The following is a 17,493-nucleotide window of genomic DNA, read 5'->3' as shown; positions in this document are numbered from 1 at the left end:
TAATTCATTAAGCACATGGGGGGATGCAGCATTCACCCACAGCCCATGATAAAAGGGCCCTTGTGATGGAGTGTGTGGATGCTGAAAAGCTGTAATCTAATAAGAAGCTTGAAGAGAGATGAGAAACTTTGCCCCAGAGATAGAAGAAGAAAAGCCTCTGTTCCCAGAGATAAGAGAACTTTTGGGGGTTTTTTATGCAAGGAACAGTTCATCTTTAAAATAGTACCCCATAAGTTGACACGGCCCATGAAAGCAGCTTTGGGAAAGCTGTAAAGCATGGGAGGGACTTTAACACTGCACACAGATTTTCCTTTCCCAGGTGGCTGATTCGCTGTGACATTGAAGCCACAAGAGAACTGTTTCTTGTGAAGTCTCCATAGCATGGTGAGAGAAACTCCTCTCCATACAAGAACTGATGAAAGACTATTATAGAGGTGGTAACTGATTGAAAATCCCAGGTTTTGTCTCTATGTTGTCTGAGGGAAAGAAGAGGTTGTGGGGAGGGGAGGAGAAGTGTTCTGAAGGCTTTATTCTGATTCTTATCATTCTTTTAGTTCTGTTAATAAAGTTCTCTTTATACCTTTTAAGTTTTGAGCCTGCTTTGCCCTCCTCTTAATTCATATCTCACATCAGGAAATGAGTAAATAATTCTAGTAGGTGCAGGCAATTTTAGTCAGCGCTAAACCTACTACATTCTCCCATTTGCATACTTACAGAAACACAGCAGATGGCTTTATTGTTCAGTGAAGCAAGCCATATCATTTGAATCTGCTAAGTGATGTTAAAGCTAGCTCAATATAAAACCCTTTCTTTCAGCCGGTTTTGAGACATAAACTCTGAAGAATTCATGATTTTAGAGAAGCTAAGGCCTTAATTAAAATTAAGCCTTGCTAAATCTAATTTAAATAAATAGATGGGCCTTGCTAAAATTAAAGGTAGATAGAGAGGCTTTGCTAAAATTAGAGGTTAATCATTGGCTAATAACTAATTGTCTATCAACTTTATGCTTATTCAGCTGGGCTTGTAGCTAGAAACAAATAATCTGGTAAGGAACTTCAAGAACATAAGACAATTGCAAATCAGAAACTCATTGAAGACAGGAAACTAGGAGCCCAGCCAAGGGTCCATTTGTCACTCTGCACTGAAAAGGTAGAAAGGTCAGGACAAGGGAGAGATATATTCCTTCCTCCCTTTTGTGACCCCCTCCCCATAATGAGACCACTGACCCATTTCAAGGAACAGAGTATGCATGCTTAACTGCTTTTTTCCTAATTAGCATAGGAAGCGGAGAGTGGGTGGTAAATGGGTTATGAATATGTATTTGTATTCAATATCTCTGTAAATAAAAAGCCTGTATTCACCTGCATTTGGGGCCGTGTGTATCAAAGGGTGACCCAACACATCGGCCCAGTGCTGCTAATCAACATACACTTGGTAACCCTAAATGGTTAAAGAATCTTTGTCCGTCTCAGTTGGATACTGATATAAGATCATATCCATATTTTGGTAAATCAGTTTTAACTATTTTTAGACAATTCTTTAAAAAAGCACCATTCACAAGTCAGTGAATGACTAATTGCCTTGATTCTCTTTGTGTGCAAGCAAGGCTGGATGCAAGAGGAAAGTTCTCCTCAAGGAACAGCCAGTCACATGCTCTGTTAAAAAAACAGGGCAGGGCTTGATGCAGATGCCTCTTTCATAAGCAGCAAGAGGAAAGGAATATTTATAGCATTGTAAGTGTAAACCATAATACGGTGCTTTGGTGTTACACAACTTTGCCTTTCTCAGTACAGCAGGCAGTAGTTCACTCCTCAAGCTGGCATACTAGCATTTATTTAAACAAGTGTGTTGGTTTTGCATGGCCTGGTTTTTGGTAGCAGTTCAAAGTTTAAGCTAGTGTCTTGGTTTGAAAAGACAGGTGTCTGCGAAGGAAGGTAGAAACCTCTCTTGAAATGGAAAAAATGTAAACCACTCCCCCCCCCAAATCATTATAATCTTGATATTAAGGGTCTTTCAGGCAAAGATATGGGAATAGGAATAACAGTTCTTTACTAGGAAAATGAAAATAAAAATGCAGTAGTAAAAAAAACCAAACCAAAAAAACAACCTACTGACAGAGTCAGAATACAACCTGACAACCTATTGGTCAGGGTGTTGATAGCCGTCCAATTAAATGATGGCTGCAGTTCTCCTGGAGTGACAAATGTGGTTCTGTTGAAGCAATGATCCTGTAGAAGGGTGTAGTTTTCCTCTGAAGGTCTGGTTATACAGATGGGTCTGGTCTTCTGGGAATCCAGTGGAGAAAAGCCACCTGTGGTGTTTCAAGTCTCAGATTATATCCAGGTAGGAATGCTTGGCTCCTCCCTCTGGGTGGAGCATCTCACAATGAGGTGATGTAATTTTATCAGTCATGCAGTGAGACTCAATGGCCCATTAACAGAAGATAGCCTCCTGGAGGGAGGATGGTTTGTGGAAGAAATAAAGAACACTGACACACCTCGTTTTAACAGATGGTAATAGAATACATACTTTTGGTTACATCTTGCATTGCAATCCAAGATAGCTAGTGAGGAGCTAAATTCAAGAAGCATTCAGCATTCTGTCATTGTCTATGTCTTTTCACCCCTGCCTTGTGCTTTAGATTATTTAGAGCTCACAGCATTACAATCGCTTTACTTGAGAGCAGCAATGACTTGGTCTCCAGAAAACTGCACTACAAGGGATGAAAATTAAAGAAAGATGCCAGGTTTATTTTTTTAAAACAAGGCAAAACCCTAAATTGCACAATATTATTGAACTGTTAGAGTCTCAGAGCTTTGGCCTGCTGAGGAAAGACAACCCAGTTCAAATGATATGTTTAATTCAATTAACAACTTCAAAACACAAACATCCACCTTAAGTCAAAAATCAAAACACAGAGGCACGTCACTGAGGCCCACAGAGAATTAAGCTGCTACTTCTCACACTACAATGTACTCTTGTCTTGGCTGGAGGACAAAAGCAGCAGCTGCCAGCCCAAATCTGCTACACTTCCAGCTGCTGCAAATATATATTTATCAGCTGCATTACACCAGGCAGACAACTAGCTTTTACACTAAACATCTGCTTAAAAGGAAGCAGATAAGACAGCACTGCTGCTGTAGTCATAAGGACAAGATATTCAACTGCCTTGGCCTTTAGTGGCTCCAAAGTACTACTGTTTGAATCACATCTCAGGTTGCCTTGTGTTAGGTAACACATATACCTTATGCTTCCAGTGTGGATCGAAGGAAACAGCTATTGAAGAACATCCTTTCACATAGAGTCCTCGTCTCCTGCAGATCACTAGAGTCACCTCCATGCTATAACAACCATGCTCCATTTCAAAAGCTAGTTACACGTGGCTAGACAAAAACATCTACAAAATGGTTGTTCTTGATCCTTTAGGTCCTGCACCTGAGTCCAGCAAATCCCAAGCACAAGTATAGGCTGGGTGGAGAATGGATTGAGAGCAGCCCTGGGGAGAAGGATTTGAGGGTCTTGGTGGATGAGAACCTCAAAATATTTCAGCAATTTGCGTTGGCAGCCCAGAAAGCCAATTGTGTCCTGGGCGGTATCAAAACCAGCATGACCAGCAGGTCAAGGGAGGTGATTCTTCCTGTCTACTCTGCTCTTGTGAGATCCCACCTGGAGTACTGTATCCAACTCTGGGGCCCACAACACAAGAAGGACATGGACATGTTGAAAGGAGTTCAGAAGAGGCCATGAAGATGATCAGAAGGCTGGACTCCCTCTCCTATGAAGACAGGCTGAGAATTGGGGCTGTCCAGACTGAAGAAGGCTTAAGGAAGACCATATAGCAGCCTTCAAGTACCTAAAGGAGGCCTACAAGAAGGATGGAGAAGGACTTTCTACAAGGGCATAGAGTGATAGGACAAAGGGGAATGGCTTTAAGCTGAAAAAGGGCAGGTTTAGATTAGATATTAGGAAGAAATTCTTCCCTGTGAGAGTGGTGAGTCCCTGGCACAGGTTGCCCAGAGAAGCTGTGGTTGCCCCATCCCTAGAGGTGTTCAAGGCCAGATTGGATGGGGGCCCTGAATAACCTGGTCTAGTGGAAGGTGTCCCCGCCAATAGCAGCAGCGTTGGAACTAGACTATATTTAAGGTTGTTTCCAACCCAAACCATTCTATGATCACTACTGATATACTGATGCTTAAAAATATATCTTTTAGGTAAGATGTATAAGAGAAAGTACAACACTGAAGTAAGAGCTAGCATTGGTATTTCTACCTATGTTCCATCTAGTTGCTATGTCAATGACTAATATGATATCCAGATAAGACCAGAATCCTCAGTTTGCTGAAATATCTCTTGAAAGAGCCAGAAAAAGGGTGCAAAGCAGGTTGATTCATCTGCAGAGAAGTAGAATTCCTTTATACTTCTTATAAAAGCAGAACCAGTGCAATTGAGCTAAGCTTGGTATATGAATGAACAACCTTAAAATTCAAGTTTGTATCTAAGTAATTGTACCCATTTACATTAAGTCTGAAGGCAGACAAGGTAAGAGTAGCAGTCAGGAAGAACTACTTCAGACTACTGCAGGTGACCTGGTTTCAGCCAGGGCAGGGTTAATTTTTTGCAGTAGCTGGGAGGGGGCGTGGCCGAGGGGGCATGGCCAGGACCCAGATGTTATTTTATACCATGTCACAGTCATTGGTGGGGGGAAGGGCTTCTTGATTCTGAGGAGAAGGGCATTCTTTCTGTTCAGGAAAATGGGGTGAGGGGAAGCTGTCTGCCACTGTTTATTGTCTGGGCTCCTTGGTGAGCATTTTTGCATGTGAATTACTTGCTCTTTTGCACATTTTTGTTATTAATATTGCTGCTGTTACTGTTTAATTTCTTATCTCATTGCTGTTTCCAGTAAATTGTTCTTATCTCAACCCAGGATCTTTGCCTTTTGTGCTTCTAATTCTCAACTCCATCCTGCTGCAAGGGGATCTTGAAAGAAAGTCGGAGGAAACTTGTACAACTGTGTGACTAAAAGGAATTCTTAAATACTCTTAAAAGTATTGCCTACCAATACCAAGAAAAAATGAGAGAAAATTAAAACTAATTTAATTTTATTCCTGTATTTAAGTATGTCAAAATTATATCCTTAATTTTAAGTGGCAGATCTGACTTAACTTTAGAAGAAATTTGTGTGGCAGATAAGCGACCACCCATAAGTGGCATACCAAGGAAGAGAAGACAAGATCTATGGTAGATAGACAGTCTCCTTTTAGTAAGAACTTGTGGCAGACAAAAAAAGTCTTTTAGAATAAGTAGAAGGCCTTTGCTCACTTCTGCTTTCTAACAATTCACGAAAAACACTTTGGGAAATGTACAGCTGGCATGAAGACAAAAACAAGTTATGTAAGCTTCGCATGAAAGGTGCTTGATTGGAGTGCTAATTGGTCAAGGGGACATGTGAACAGTAACACAGTAACACAGGAGGTGGCATGCGGCCAATATGTGTTTGTTTTTGTTTACAAAAATGCTAACAAGTACAATTTTAGTCAGAGTTTTTTTAGCACAGTATAAAGCCTCGCATAGTCATACAGTATATAAGACCTTGTATGCTGGTAATAAACTTGATTCTATTTGGAACAAGCAAGAGGGTTCATGTCTCCATTGCTACAAGAACTGGAGAGCAGATAAAGATACTTGAAGGAAAAGAAAGTAGAGAACTTCAAGACAAAGCAATTTTTCTACTGTAAGACATCACTTTCTACTTAGACCCTTCTAGTATCTACCTTCTGGTGAATTATGAATAACTTTTCAACTTCACTCCTCCTTTTTAATGTATTGAAGTTTAAGAATATTAACTGAATAGAGAAATGGATAATAAATAACCTTCCGACAGGTCCTCATGTGTATGCCATTAGTCGCACAGCACCTTCTTATTTTTAAGCCTCCCTAAAAACAAGTCATGTTGCTTTTCTGCAAAAACTCATCTAAAAGCTCCTTCACTTTCTAAATAATATGATCATCACATGCAAGTATCTGTGGCCATACTGATATTTAATCTATAAAAATGCATGCTATGTCTCCAATAGTTCCAGTACAGTATTCCAGCATTCTGTCACACTCAAGAAATTGTAGCATCCACCTGGTCAGTTTGAGAACTGGATTATCTCTTACTCCATTTGGGGAAAATTAATACTCACACATCTCCAAAAACCTAAGACCTGAGCACGGGACTTGCTTGAATCTGGAATAAGCTGAGGAACTCAGGAATGTCAGAGACAAGGAATTTCATCCTTATTTGCATGCTAGCCATGATTCCATGATGAGATTCTTTCTTGTTTTATAAGATTAATTCTTGAAAACTTAATGTCATTAGGCCATTTGATCAGAGCCTGTATCTCATACACACTGCACTGGATGCAAGATGCCTACAATCTAGCAAATTACAATACAGGCAGGAATAATTGGTTTGCAGCAAGTTGACAGTGTTTCAAAAATAAAAGCCTAAGTACAGCCCGGGAAACCTGTCATGGGAAACCTACCCCAGACATACATGGAAGGGTCTGATCCCTAAAATAATTTGTGTTGGTAATTATAGCTTTATCTATGCTGGGATAAAATATGTTTATGTTAAAAGAAGATTATTTACCCACACTCATCATTACAAATATTTTCATGCTTGTTCTTTTCAGTTACTAGCAAGCAACAATACAAGCTTCTACTCAATATCACTATGAAGTTCATCAGTCATTAGTGATCAGTAACTATTTCAGATTGATGATTCCGGCTCAGTCATACTATAAAGAGGATGACTGATTAATTTGATTAAAAAATTCACTGCTTGTAAAGAGGTGTTACACTGAAAGATTTAGACATCTGCATGCTACTTAAAACATAAGCTGCTTCCTGACAGAAATATATCCAAAGCATGACTTTGGAGGAGCCTCTAGTGGTGATAAAGTAGATGAGTATCTGTTAATTCATAATCAGAAGTATAAGCTAATATCCTTGCTAGTATCACATTAGCCTACAGATGCATTATTTTTAGTAAGGTTACCAGCAAAGAGCATCTGAAAGCCACATACTTGGTAACAAGTAGAATGATTTACATAGTGCCCTACCCACAAGTTTTACCTTGCCTTGATTCAAATAAAGGAACAAACCAGCTTGTTTCTTGTTCTTTTCTGCTAGTAGCTAACATTTAGTACATAAACCAACAAAAGAGTTCTGAAAGCTTCCTAGAATAGGGAACAGTGTTCATACCAAATTTATGCACTAAGTTACATACTGACACAGGTAGACTGTTATTTTTTTAAAAACCGTGTCTGTATTGTCCCAAATATGGGTTCTTTCACCCAGTAAGCAAGAAGCCAATCCACACACAAAGTTTAGATATTTGTTTATTTAATGTCTGCACAGAGATAGATGCTAGGAGGTGAATCCACAAAGCCAGCATACCCTCGGTATGCGAGCTAATTGCTTTTATATACTTTGAACAATAAAAAAATTCAGCATTTCCAGTATAAGTAACAACTGAAAGCTATAGTCATTGGCTATTCATTTCCTCCTCTCTGTCTAAAGATACAGTGCACACTTATTTTACCACACATGCTCTATGAGAAAGGGGCTTATGTGAGTAAGGGGTGTAATAGATAAACTTATGTATAAAAATTTGTAAAGGTCAAAATAAATATATTTGTAATAATATAAAATAAAACAGTGTGGCAAAAAGTCCTTCCCCAGATCTAGTTGCGAATTCCCATTCAGGAGAAAACAATGCTAGCCTGCGCCCATCGACCGAAAAGAATAAGCAGGACACGAGCCATCAGGCTAACAAAGGAACGAGCTCGGAGGAGATATCCATCGCCGGACCTGAACACGCCCTGCAGACCACTGTTGGGGAAGCAATCAGGCTGACAAAGGAACGAGCTCGGAGGAGATATTCATCGCCAGACCTGAACACCCCACCTGGCAGACCACTGTTGGGGAAGAAATCAGACTGGACAAAGGGAAAAGCCCAGCCGAGATATCCATCGGCTCCAACCCGGATCCCACCACTCCATCCTGATGGCCCGAACCAAAATTGAAATCAGGGAACATTAAAAACCTCTTTACATATGAGAAGACTCTGCCCGGACATCTACTAACTCTATTCTCCAATGCCAGGAAATCCATTCATCCAACAATCAAGGACCTTTGGTGAATGGTGCCTGCTTGGAATTTAGCCTCAAGACACAAAATCCCTATAAAAACCCAGACCAGAGAACCCTCAAGTGTGGATTTGGGAACACCTATACCTTTGGTATAGACCCTGTCCACCCAGCGCTGCGCTGCCCATTTTATTGTGTTTTTTCTCGTTGTTTGTTCTTTATTGTTTTATAATAAATTTCTCTTTTTTTAACATGAATTTGCCTTTGCATTTATAACAGATTGGTGCCGTGACTAGGATCAAAGAAACTGCGGGAGAATCTCACTGTCCAGGACGGGTACCCCCGCTGATTTTGGCGGCCTGGGGAGTCAAGAGCCTCCGCAGTTCGTTCCGACTTCCGAACCAAATTTAGGCTAAGGCAAAAACCACAATAAAAAGAGAGACGGATCCAGAGAGCTCGGGAAGGCACGGAGCCTTCGAGAAAGCCGCGGCTTGGTAGCTGGTAAAAGGTCGACAGTGCACGAAGACGCCCTCGCAGGAAATAGCTGTAAGTACTGTGGGGTTGAGCGGGTGATTGGGCAAGTGTGCGTGAGACGTGATCTGATCACGGAGCGAGTGCGGACTTCAACGCCGCGGTTCCATCCTCCCGCGAGGGAATTGGCCGGCCGAGAAGGAAGCGATTCGGTGTGGAAAAGTTCTCTCTCTACACGCTTGTAAAAACCTGGGACGAAAGGGAGTCCCGGGGGACTGATCACAAGGGGCTGAAAGGGGAAGGGGACGTCCTATCGAGCTCGGGAATTGCTAAACCCTTTCAGTCAACGGACCTAGGCAAAGGTCCAAAGGAGAATCGAAGTGCTGAATACAAAAGACCCCAGTGCAGCTAACTGAGAGGTGAGTATTAGCAAACTTTGATTTCTCTGGCAAAGGCGGAACAAACACAACGCAGGGAAGGTAAGATATATTTTTTATTAATATGGGACAAAGAAAAAGTAAGATGCAGAAGAAGGGTAATGAAAAGGGTCCCTCCGAGAAAGCGAAGGGATTGCTGGACATCCCACCGGAAAGTCCCTTGGGATGGATGTTAAAATATTGGGAAAATTGTCCCGAGAGAAAAAAGAAATCTAAGGCAAAAATGATCCAGTATTGTGCCGAGGTCTGGGGAGGGCAAGAACTGAGAAACCATCTCACTTGGCCTGTGTTGGGCACATTTGAAAGGTGGACGTGTAACGAGTTGCTCTCTTATGTGGAGAGCAAGGTTTCCTCGGACCCCGAGGAGAAGGAATATGCCAAGCTCTGGCTAACTGCCAGAGTAGGGTTATTCCCAGTGAAACAAAAATATGGATCAAGGGCCGAAACCTGGGAACCCCTTGTTCATTTACCACCTCCATACCACGGACCGGCAGAACCCTCTGCGGTGGATCAGGTGGTGCCGTCAGCACCCGCGGGCTCCCCAGAGCAACCTGCTGAGATATTCACATCTCGAGCGGGGGAGTCGGCATCGGCAGGTGTGCCGGCAACACTCCCTTTGCCCCCGCCTGTGGAAACCCCAGCCGCCACAACCTCTCCAGAGTCCATGTTAGTGCAAGGATGGGGATCACCCTATCCACAATTGCCCGTCCGGCCGCCACAACTGGGACCCTCACACTTAACTGAAAAGGTCACCCCCGGTAACCGGGTGGAGGCGGAGTTCCCGCAAACAATAAAGGAAAAAACCCCCACAAACCCCAGTTCCCCTCCTGCGAGTAGAACTCGTTTGAAAGCAAAAATGGTGGGTGAAGAGTGGGGAGAGAATGAGAATGGACACCGAATGTTCCCTCTCAGGGAAGTACCAACCGCCCCTGGAGTAATTGGGTTTGTGAATGTTCCCCTTAATTCAGGGGATGTGCGAGCATTTAAAAAAGAGATGGGGCGGTTGCTGGATGATCCGTTTGGTGTGGCTGAAAGGTTGGATGACTTCTTAGGAAGCAGTATTTATACGTATGATGATCTTATGGCAATCCTGAGATCGCTGTTTAATCAGGAGGAGAGAGAGATGATTAAACAAGCCGGTATCAGGGACTGGGACTGACGCAACCCACAGGGGACACCGGGCGACCAAAAGTGGCCCAGTGTAAGCCCGAGTTGGAACGCCCAGACGGAAGAAGGCAGGCGGAGCATGATAGATTTAAGAAATATAATTGTGCAGGGAATTAGAGAGGCGGTTCCCCGAGGTCAAAACATTAGTAAAGTGTTCGGGGAATGCCAAGGGAAGGAGGAATCGCCCACAGAATGGGTGGAGAGGCTACGGCGGAGTCTTCAGATATACTCTGGGACTGACCCGAACTCTCCCGTGGGAGAGGTCCTACTCAAGACACAATTCGTAGCAAAGTCTTGGGAGGACATTAGGAGGAAACTGGAGAAAATCGACGGATGGCAGGATAAAAGCCTCCAAGAGCTTCTGAGGGAAGCTCAAAAGATATACATGAGAAGGGAGGATGAAAAACAAAGGCTACAGGCTAAGGTGTTAGTAGCCGCAGTCAAAAAGGTTCAAAAGCAGGAGCAAACGCATGGTAAGTTTAAAACTTCACCCAGAAAACAGAAAGGCTCTCACAAGGCAGCCCCTACCCCACGGAGAGAGCTTCCCGAATGTTACTATTGTAAAAAGGTAGGACACATTCAGCAGGACTGTAGGAAAAGGATAAAAGATGAAAAAATCTTTCAAGAGGATTAGGGATGTCTTGAGCTCTTTAATTTGGGGACCAGAACATCCAAAGAGCCCTTGATAAAACTGAGAGTGGGTCCCCAACGGCAGGAGGTAAGCTTCCTGGTAGATACCGGGGCAGAGAGGAGTACTCTGCAAAAACTACCAGAGGGGTGTGTGGCAAGCAGGGAAAAGGTTTTTGTAATTGGAGCCAAGGGAGATCCTTTTAAAGTGTCTGTAATAAAAGATGTGGAAATAGAATCGAAAAATAAAATTTGCCTAGGAAATTTGTTACTTGTAGAAGAGGCGGATTATAATTTATTAGGAAGAGACATGATTGTTGCATTGGGTATCAATATTATTGTTAAAAATTCTGAATTGGTGGTGAAGATATTCAAATTGACTCCAAAGGATGAAGAGGAAATTAATCCCAGAGTGTGGCACTCAAAAGGGGAAGTGGGAAAACTAAATATTAAGCCTATTAAAATTGAAATAGAGGACCCCGATGACCCGATAAGGGTCAAACAATATCCCATCCCGATGGAAGGGAGGAGGGGATTGAAGCAGGTAATTGATGATCTTCTCAAAGGGGGTACCCTCGAACCCTGCATGTCTCAACATAACACCCCCATCCTGGCCGTAAAGAAAACGGATGGGAGTTTCCGATTGGTTCAGGATCTTAGAGCGGTAAACGCTAGAACCCGAACCAGGTTCCCGGTGGTGGCAAACCCTTATACTTTACTAAACAGACTCTCACCTGAGGATGTGTGGTACAGTGTAACTGACTTAAAGGATGCCTTTTGGACTTGTCCTTTGGATGAGAGGAGTAGGAATTACTTCGCCTTTCAGTGGGAGGACCCTGACACAAACCGAAAACAACAGCTAAGGTGGACGGTCCTTCCTCAAGGATTTGTGGAATCTCCAAATCTGTTCGGACAGGCTTTGGAGCAATTGCTAACCCAATTCGTTCCTGAGGATGGGACAAAACTGTTACAATATGTAGATGACCTATTGATTGCCGGGATAACTGAAGAAAAGGTGAAAAGGAGTACGATTGCTTTGTTAAATTTTTTGGGACAGAAGGGGTTAAAGGTATCCAAATCCAAACTGCAATTCACAGAACCCGAGGTTAAATATCTTGGTCATTGGATATCTCAAGGGAAAAAGAAATTAGACCCTGAAAGAGTGGCAGGGATCCTTGCACTCCCTGCCCCAAAAACAAAAAGACAAATTAGACAATTTTTAGGGCTTCTGGGATATTGCAGGCAATGGATTGAAGGTTTTAGTGAAAAAGTAAAGTTTCTGTACGAGAGACTAAACACTGACAGACTGAAATGGACTGAGCAAGATGGAATTAAATTCCAGGAGTTAAAGAATGCCCTCATAACCGCCCCCGTACTAACCTTGCCGGACACCAATAAAGAATTTCAGCTGTTTGTGGACGTGAGTGTGCAAACAGCACAAGGGGTTCTGACCCAGGAATGGGCAGAAAAAAGGAAACCCATAGGATTTCTATCAAAAATCCTAGATCCGGTTAGTAGGGGCTGGCCTACTTGCTTGCAAGCAATCGTGGCAGTAGCTCTGTTGGTTGGGGAAGCAAAAAAGATAACTTTTGGAGCTTCCTTGATAGTTTATACCCCACATGACGTAAGAAATATCTTACAACATAAAGCAGAAAAATGGTTAACTGATTCAAGGCTTCTGAAATATGAAGCCATCTTAATCAGCTCACCGGGCCTGGAATTAAGAACAACTACTGCACAGAATCCTGCGCAGTTCCTGTTTGGGGAACCAACAGAAAAACTACTCCACAATTGCATTGAAACTGTGGAATTGCAAACAAAGGTTAGGCCTGACTTGGAAGACCAAGAATTAGAAGGAGGAGAAAAATGGTTTATAGATGGTTCTTCGAAAGTTGTTGAAGGAAAACGAAAATCAGGATATGCAATAATAAATGGCATGTCAGGAGAAGTTGTAGAGTCGAGACCCCTAAAAGCAAGTTGGTCGGCCCAAGCTTGCGAGCTATATGCTCTCCTAAAAGTCCTTCGGGGATTGAAAGGAAAAAGGGGGACCATTTTTACAGACTCAAGATATGCATTCGGAGTGGTACATACCTTCGGGAAAATATGGGAAGAGAGGGGTTTGATAAATACTAAAGGAAAAGGATTAATCCATGGGGAGATAATCAGACAAATTTTAGAAGCAGTCAGAGAGCCACGAGAAATATCGGTGGTCCATGTAAAAGGACACCAAACAGGGTTAACGATAAGTATTCCCGAAGTAATCCCAGAGGAATCACCAGAGGTTTCCATGCTCCCTTCGGAAAGGGAGATAGAAGAATTCAAAAAGGTAGGAGGTAACTTCGAAAAGGGAAAATGGTGGTTACCAGACGGGAGGGAATTAGTCCCAAAGGGAATGGCAAGGGGAATACTACGGAGACTACATGAACAAACTCATTGGGGAACTCGAGCATTAGCCGAGCAATTTCTTAAATTTTTTGGGTGCAAAGGAATCTTTGAACTCGCCAAACAAGAGGTGCAAGGATGTGTGATATGCCAGAAAATAAATCGATCAAAATTTAAGCAATCAGCCTGGGGAGGTCGCCCTCTCTCATACAGGCCGTTTGAAAGAATCCAGGTGGATTTCACTGAGCTACCAAAAATCGGTAGATACAAATTCTTATTAGTAATAGTAGATAAATTGACACATTGGGTGGAAGCTTTTCCCAGGGCAAGGGCCACAGCTCAAACGGTGTCAAAAATTTTATTGGAGGAAATTATTCCCAGATATGAGATAATAGATTATATCGATTCGGATCAAGGCACACACTTTACATCCAAAATTATCAGACAACTATCAGAAGCATTAGGCATAAGATGGCAATATCACACCCCTTGGCATCCTCAGAGTTCGGGACAAGTAGAAAGAATGAATCAAACATTAAAATCACAGCTAGCCAAACTTATGATTGAAACCAAAATGTCATGGATCAAATGTCTTCCCCTTGCATTACTAAATATAAGAACCATGCCGCACTCTGAGACAGGTCTGTCCCCCTTTGAAATGTTATATGGGATGCCATATAAACATGGAATGCCAGTGGCACATCCTCAGGTGGAGGATGTGCAGATTCGACCGTATCTTATTTCCATAAACAAAAATTTACAGGAGCTGAGGAAAAGAGGACTGATTCCCCAAAGTGCAACGTTAGGATTTCCAATCCACCAGATACAGCCTGGGGATAAAGTCCTGATCAAGGCGTGGAAGGAGCATCCCCTCAGCCCTCACTGGGAGGGACCATTTCTCGTCCTCCTGACAACAGATACCGCGGTTCGGACTGCCGAAAGGGGCTGGACACACTCATCTCGGGCGAAGAAAGTAACGGATTACAATTCCTCCGAGTGGAAAGTCACCACCCCTCCGGGAGAGTTGAAAATTAAACTCCGGCGTCACCACAAATGACAAGTGAAGGGCAGATAAGTTGTATTAATCCTGATTGTTATTGTTTTCCATTTGTCCATTTCAAGTGTGCTTATTGTAACCATATTTGGGTGGCTCACTGTTTGGGAGGGTACAAACCCAAGGGGTCGTGCACCAAGTGTCTAGAAAAAGAACAAGAGCAAACTAACCTTTTCCTAATACTTGCCACCCGGGCGGGGATTTTGGAACTCGACTCTCCCGAGTGGTTCCTGTTTTTCCAAAAGGGTTTGAGAGGCAAACTAGATTGTAAAGCAGAACCTTCAGTAATCAAGTGTCGTAGAACGATAAAAGTACCGTGTAAGACAGATATGATCAAAGCGTCTCGGTGGGCTGCCTTTAAGAGAAGGTACGCCATAAGGACTTCAAGGGCCCCTGAAGACAGTCCTTGCTGCTGAGAAGATGGCAATCCCCGCCGTATGTTCTTATACGGGCGAAGGGCGAGGCAGAGGGATGCAATGGTGGGGAATCCTGACAGTCCTGAGTCTAGCCATGTGCTTGGCCGAGGGAACGAGTCCCGAGGCACCTCTGGGGGAGCGTCCTCTGGGGAAGTGTGAGCAGTGTCGGACTGCCACAGTTACCGAACGAATGATCAACTGTCCTCCGGAACTACGAGCGGGGTTATGCTGGGCTAATGGCACTCAGTATAATCTGTGTAAATTGGAGGGGGAGGTTTGGTGTTCCCGCCCAGGGGCAAGTTTTAAAGACAGGCAGTTTCAAACTCTGGAAGGACAAAAGACCCAAACAACCCACTTCAGAAACAAAAGGGAAGTGGGGGGAGTCCCTCCGATCTCAATTTTCGGTCAATGTAATAAAACCGTTTGGATCGGAGGTAAAAGGCAATCTACCTTCATCGCATACTACCAAATCAACCCTCTGTGTTATAATAAAGCAAACTTGAAAACGTGTACTATGGGTGGAAAAATGTATTGGGAAGGAAGAAATTTGAAACATGAAGCAAAAGCTTCCTTCAACAATGAACCCATAATTCTAGATTTGTTAAAAAATGATGACGACCTGTGGCAGCGGCCTCAGGGAGACAAGGAGTTACATTGTCCCACCCCAAACCCCTTGTGAAGGGCGGCCCAGGAGTTCTGATTGGGTTTGAGTCCCTGGGGGGTTCTCCCTTGCTGTGTTTCTAATGGTCCCTGACCCTGAACTCCACCCTCAAAGGTGTAAACCCTCGGTTCTGTCCCTCAAAAACCCCTGCTTGGCCTCTGTTCAGGGCTCTCTGTTCTGGACCTGAGTTTGTTCTCATGCTGAATAAATGGTTTCATGAACGGGAGCCCGTCTCGTTGGTGTTTCATGCTGGTCCCCAGAACCCTGCAGCTTCCCTGGACGAGATCCTGAGGTTGCAGACTGCAACAACGACCGGGTGTGTTTGCAATTCGACCAGGTATTCTGTTTTTCTAGAGATGAGGAAGGGTTAGATCCAGAAAGCAAAATCAAACAACTAACCCTAGAATTAAAAAGACAAAAAATAGAGAATAAAAGAAAGAGGCTGGAACAAGAGAGACTAAACTCTCTCAGTGAACATTATGAGCAATTGGAAAAACAGTATAGTAGCTGGGGATTACCAAGCCCCAACCAAAACCTATTCATAGACCTGATGCAAGAAATTGCCACCGAATTAGGTCTATCAAATTGTTGGATATGTGGTGGCTTGAAATCGGCCGAGAGATGGCCATGGAAGGGAGAAGGACTAACCCCAGAACAACTCTTAAAATGGAAAGGCCTAAAATTATCTAAAACTACACAAAGACCCGAGGGATGAGTAATAGATCAGAGAATAATTGGAACTTTCTGCATTAGCAGAGAAGGAAAGGAATTCACCGATTTGGTAGGTTATACCCCGTGTATAAACACCCTCACGGTGAATTCCAACAGCAAAACAAAAGTCTGGCAACCTGAACCACCCGAGGGTTATTGGAGTCACTCTCGGGATAATAACTGTCAATGGATAGAAATAATTGGACTTTGTTGGTATAAAAATTCTGGGGCCAATCCCTTCCATGCGTTAATAGGCCTGAGAGAATATTGGGATGATCCAGCAAAATCGAACAAGGGTTGGGAAGCACCGGATGGCATATATTGGATATGTGGAAAGAAGGCATACAGTGAATTACCTAGAAGGTAGAAAGGATCCTGCACACTCGGAATAATTCGGCCCTTTTTCTTTACCTTGCCCAAAGATGAGAGTAAGTCTTTGGGAGCTCCCCTCTTTGAAACCTTAGCCAGGCAAAAGAGGGAATTAAAACGGGAATTACCAATGGCGGGAGGCAACCAGAAGTGGAAAGAGGAAGAATGGCCTGCTGAAAGGATTATTCAATATTATAGGCCCGCTACTTGGGCAAATGACAGCAGCTGGGGTTACAGAACCCCCATTTATCTCCTCAACAGACTTATCAGGTTGCAAGTGGTGGGAGAGGTAGTCTCAAATCACACTTCAGAAGCCCTGGAACTCCTAGCAAAACAACATTCACAAATGAGAGCTTTTGTGTATCAAAACAGATTAGCTCTCGATTACCTGCTAGCCGAGGAGGGGGGAGTGTGCGGCAGATACAATGAATCCGAGTGCTGTATGGAAATAGACGATTACGGGGAAACAATAAAAGGATTAGCAGCTGAAATAAAAAAGGTAGCACATGTACCAGTCCAAAAATGGAACTCAATCCTACAAGCCTCCTGGTGAGACCAAATATTCGGGCAAGGGGCTTGGTGGAAGAAGGTAGTATTCTTCATAGTCTGTTCGATTGCTGGAATCATTTTTCTTCCCTGCCTAATTCCTTGCTTCACCAGACTAATTCAGTCTGTTGTGCAAGGAATGCAAATTGCCACCCTTCCAATAGATCCTGAAAGAGCACAAGGAAAACCTACTTCTCTCTCTAAATTAATGAAATTAGAGGAAGAAAAGGAAAATAAAAATGCAATTAAAGCTTTAGAAAATTTTGAAAATAAATAAAACCGGTTTCAAGAAGATTGTGGGAATTCGCTAACTGACTGGGAGAAAAATGAATGTGATTAAAAATTACATACAATCCTTCCCCCGTAAAATTGGATAAAATAACACGAATTTTTAATGTGATGAATTATTAGGCGGGGGACTGTAATAGATAAACTTATGTATAAAAATTCGTAAAGGTCAAAATAAATATATTTGTAATAATCTAAAATAAAACAGTGTGGCAAAAAGTCCTTCCCC

At 42.9% G+C, this 17,493-nt stretch overlaps 1 protein-coding gene and 1 long non-coding RNA gene across 2 annotated transcripts in view; one reads left to right on the top strand and one right to left on the bottom strand.

Annotated features, from left to right (window-relative positions):
* Nucleotides 1–17,493, bottom strand: part of LOC131592134 (ubiquitin-conjugating enzyme E2 R2) — a 225,092-nt gene that overhangs the window by 135,066 nt on the left and 72,533 nt on the right. The gene's annotated exons all lie outside the window — the stretch shown is intronic.
* LOC131592137 (uncharacterized) lies at nucleotides 4,478–15,415 on the top strand. The gene is made up of 3 exons (XR_009280523.1): nucleotides 4,478–4,800; nucleotides 8,415–8,681; nucleotides 13,983–15,415. It is a non-coding gene; the product is annotated as an uncharacterized LOC131592137 (long non-coding RNA).

This window comes from Poecile atricapillus, chromosome W (genome assembly GCF_030490865.1).
Source record: "Poecile atricapillus isolate bPoeAtr1 chromosome W, bPoeAtr1.hap1, whole genome shotgun sequence".
Taxonomy (NCBI): domain Eukaryota; kingdom Metazoa; phylum Chordata; class Aves; order Passeriformes; family Paridae; genus Poecile; species Poecile atricapillus.
This window is presented reverse-complemented; position numbering and strand designations above follow the sequence as displayed.